Source organism: Octopus sinensis, linkage group LG18 (assembly GCF_006345805.1).
Source record: "Octopus sinensis linkage group LG18, ASM634580v1, whole genome shotgun sequence".
In the NCBI taxonomy this organism is placed as follows: Eukaryota; Metazoa; Mollusca; class Cephalopoda; order Octopoda; family Octopodidae; genus Octopus; species Octopus sinensis.
Genome location: NC_043014.1, coordinates 19202019 through 19206984, shown reverse-complemented (window position 1 = coordinate 19206984; position 4966 = coordinate 19202019).

The window sequence follows — 4966 nt, the reverse complement described above, 5'->3', positions numbered from 1 at the left end:
AACATATGTTTATAAATCAAATACGGTTGAGGCTATGGAGAACTACACGCAGAGGTAATGGCTGAAGTAGGGACCAGGTTTGAGATAGCGGGCTGGTGTTGGAGGAACATTGAGGAGAAAAGTAGGATCGAGGAGAAAAAAGTGTGGGACAGATATTGAATTAGCGTAGTGGATAAAGGCGCTTGTTAATGTAGTGCAGTCACCTACGGGTTTTGAGTTCAATCCCAGGAAAAGCACTGAGCTGAATCACAAAACACTTGAAGAAGGCTGGAGCGTATTAAAACGTATTGAAAGCAGCAATCAAGTTGAGGACACCACTTTGACTAATACTTAATATAAAATTTCCTCATCTCAAGAATACACAATTAGAATAGAGATGGGTTCTAATTATAGATGCAGCCAGGAAAATGAGGGGAAAATTCGACGAAAGAGGATGGTGAAGCGGCAGAGGAAAAATACTGAAGTATGGAGAAATGTATAATAAGGATAGAGACGAGAGGGCGAAAGAAAGGGATAGCTTGTTAACAACACGACGGGGTAAGTAGTGTTAAATACAATAGATAGTACAGAATAGAGTATAATGTTATATTTTTTTATGTCATTAAAACTCAAATCAAACTTGAACGAACAGATCCAGCTGTGAACATCCTGTCGTTTTTCTTGAATGTATTATTTCCTAAATGAACACAGTAGAATGTAATTTGAAAGGTATGTCAAGCAAATCAAACCATCACAAAGAGGTTCTCCGATTCGCTCGTATTATAGAATAATGCACTATTTACTTTATAATATATTATACAGAGCGAGGCGGTGGGCTGGCAGATTCGTTAGCGCGACGGGAAAGATGCTTAATGGTATTTGGTCCGTCTTTAGGTATTGAGGTCAAATTCCGCCGAGATCAACTTTACTTTTCATCCTTTAGGGTTATCGACTTACTCGCAGGAATTTTATGCCTTGTGCCAAAATTCGAAACCTAAATATTATATAGTATTGTATTGTGAATAGTATGGTATATATTTGAATACTATAGTATAATTCAATGATAAAGCAATTCTTTTCAGATCATAGTGCACTGGAGATCAAGTAAAACACCATTGGTGCATTTCCTATATTTAAAAAGTAACCAGGTTTTGAAGACGTAGTTAAAACGTTTCCGTAGTTAAAACGATTTTCTATTATTAGTCAAATTTTTTGTACAATTTTATGAATAGCACGATTTTGCAATCATTGAAGCATTAAGTTGAATTTGTAAAGTATTGTCTTTCAATTCAAAACAGCAGGATGTAAACTGAAGGGCATATCTATCAAATCAAACCGTCACAAAAAGTGTCTCCTGTTCCCTCGTATTACACAATAATACGCTACATACTTTATAATTTACTAGAAGAGATATCCGGCTTTGCACGTGTCACGTGGAATTGAAGAATTATACTTTTCTGTAAATATTTTCTCTAATGAACTGGAATAGCTATGGTTCGAATTTCATCAAAATTGCAGATTTAGTATTTTAATGAGGGTTCCTTCCCTCTTTACACACCTAAACAAAAATTCTAATCCTGACATATTTATCCCATACTTCTGATCTTTATGCCCAGATTCCAAAATCCAAATCATATAAAACCTATTCAAATGTTCTTGCTCCTGAAAAATGGAGCACATGGAGCTCTAAAATGTGGGAGGTTTTTTTAAAATTCAACCAGAGAAGTTGAATTGTTGGGACTCTCTTTGTAACTTGGGTCTTATATCTATTGTTCAAATTTCTTTGAAATCGGAAATAAATGAATTTCATTGGGTTTGTAAAAGAGAGCAAAGCTACAGGAAACCAAGAGACGAATGATCACAATAAATAGTCAGCTACCTTGCCATAGTCGTCACCACTCTCCAGTGTAGGATTCTTCACCATACAGGTTACGGGCACAGCCGTAAGATGCATTACGGATCTATAGATATTGGAAGGGCGTGACCCAACTCAAATAAGCATTAACAACTGTATGACGTGAGGGCTAAGGGGAAATGAAAGTGTCATCTCTAGAGTTTGCCAATGATCACTATGCCGATAGGTAACTCGACAGAATAAATTTGCAATCTATAAATCTCTTTGAATGACCAATCACTTGTCTGGGAAGGCCTTGAAATCAATGTTACCATCTAGGGACTATCTCTGATCCAGAAATAAACAGGGAGAGACAATAGAAAAAGGTTTAGTGGCTAGCGATCTATCATATATATGTGTGTTTATGCATGTATGTATGTATGTATGTATGTATGTATGTATGTATGTATGTATGTATGTATGTATGTATGTATGTATGTATGTATGTATGTATGTATGTATGTATGTATGTGTGTGTGTATGTATGTATACATATATATATATGGCGGTGCCACAGCATGACCACAGTTTGTGAGCTGAAACTAGATAAAAATTTTAAAAAATAAATATATATACAAATGTATCTATGTATCTATGTATATATCTATACATATGTATATTTGCATAGATAATAGTTTCAGTATTAATAGTCAAACTGTTAAAGTGAATGTATCTAACATAATAGAGAGATGGTTTTGTTTCACTTTTGCCACGTAATACTGAAATAGTGGAAGAGATAACAGATTGCTCTGGGCTTGCAATAGGCAAGAAGCTGAAGAGTTGGGGGCCATGACCCTTAGTAAGGCATATGTAAAATTTGAATGAAATCGGTTGTATAGTTCTTGAGTTTTAGGGATTCGCACACACACACACACAAACACACATTCTCATCTTTATATATAGATTATGTTGTGTAATATCGTATTGTGAATCGTATAGAATATAGTATATAACGATGGTAAAGCAATCTTTTTTCAGATCATAGCGCATTAGAAATCAAATAAAAAAACCATTGGTGCATTAAATATTCAAAAAGTAACTATGTTTTGAAATCGTAGATAAAACGATTGTATTCATTTTTGTTTCTATTAATTGTCATATTTGCGTTCAACTATTTTATGAATAGAACGATTTTTCAGTCACTGAAGCATTAAGTTGGATTTTCAAAGCTTTGTCTTTCATTTTTCGAAGTACGCAGCTCACCTATGTGAGCAATATGTAACTTTTGAAACTCGCTGGTATAATGCATTACATATTGCGTAGTTTAATTTTGTTTTGTTTTTTTAAACAGTATAATTCAGTGCAAACACATAGTGGACTATATTGTACAGTGCAAAATATATTACAGAATATATATTAAAGAATAAATGACTTTAAGATCAGTTCAAATATGTTAGGGAGATATTTGAATTTGTAAAGGCTTTTCATTGCTGTTTGTTTTCGATAAAATTTCTCGGTTAAGACAAACAGGTGTAAGGACACTATAATCAGCTCAGAGAACCATCTATCAGGCTGATGGATACAGCTAATATTAAGGGAGACAACTCTGAGCTAAATACGATGCAAATCTGCCTATCATAAAACAATACTACCTGAAAATTAAGCGCATAAGCTGTGAAGTCGGAAAAATTACGTGAGAAGTTGCGCAAAGCAGATCGGTGAGTGGATGGTTAGGGGCGCATAGAAATTTGAGATCAATTCAAATGATTCAGAGATATTCAAATCTGTTACGGCTTTTCACTGCATGTGTGTGTGTGTGTGTGTGTGTGTGTGTGTGTGTGTGTGGTGTGTGTGTGTGTATGTGTGTGAAGCGATATTTTTTTTTGTTCATAACAAACTGAAGTTAAAAGCTTTCAAATATCCTGTGTATCTACTCACGTATTATAGAATATATTACAGAATATTTTTTATAATAATGCAGTATATTTGAGGTCAGAGTGCAAAATATACCGCAGAATATTCCACATTGTGTATTAAAATGCAACCGATAGTATAATAGATACTCTCAATTAGTAGAGAATTGTTTACCACATACATTACTACCCATAAATTTCTCAGTAAATATTCTCCCAGTGATTTGTCACTCCATTTAGCTTAGTCATCAAAGGATACTTTCACTATGTCTCTGTCACGTGGTTTAGGTAAATGACTGCCGAGTAGAAATGTACGTTATAAGTTTAGCTAACTATGCAGAATTGTATATATTCACATACATACAGGCATAGGCGTTGGTTGCTTTCTCAATCTCGACTAAGCTTGTATATACAGTAATGGATTGCTGCTGACGTTAAAGGGTTCATCCGTCCTTTGAGAGGATTTGTTTTCATCCTGCAGGGTGTGCACTCAATCTCATCACCAAGCAAACTTAGTGGAGTCGCCAGTTTAGTCATCGAAGACGTGATCATGCAGCAGGTTGTACTGGATATCATGTTACTAGTAGCTCGAAAATAACCTGTCTTGCATACATACATACATACATACATACATACATACATACATACATACATACATACATACATGCATACATATATACATGGTGGTTATCTACTCCTTATGCAGAGTTTGACCACCTCTTATATCCACCATTGCGTCTGATGTGGCTTTTTAAACCAGACAATGTTTTGGAAAGACGCCCATATAGTTTGCATATCCGATTTGGACCACCAACAGCTGCAGTTAAATTCTGATCTTTGTGGATCTTAAAATGTCTTTTGAGGCTTCCGCTAGATTTGCAGACCTTATGGCATACACGGCATTGAAAGGTATGGATCCGCAAATGAGATTTGAACCCAGCAAAAGAAATGCATGGTCTGTCACAAACTGTGTACACAAAAGTTCGTTGTGTTTCAACTTTTCGATCGTAATATTCTTCTTTGAATCTCTCTTGAGTCTTGCATGCGTTAGCCTGGCCTCTTCAAACGCTTTCACTCTACTCCACACTTTTGTTCGCCCTCCAGCTCGATCCGAAGCAAGAGTTTCTAAGTCCTCTGGATCCATTCTAAGTGACTTCAAGTTACTCATTATGCCGTCCTTAAAATTCTTTTTAGGCTTACACCGATAGCGTTTCACCTCTGCAGGTTCACCATACAACAG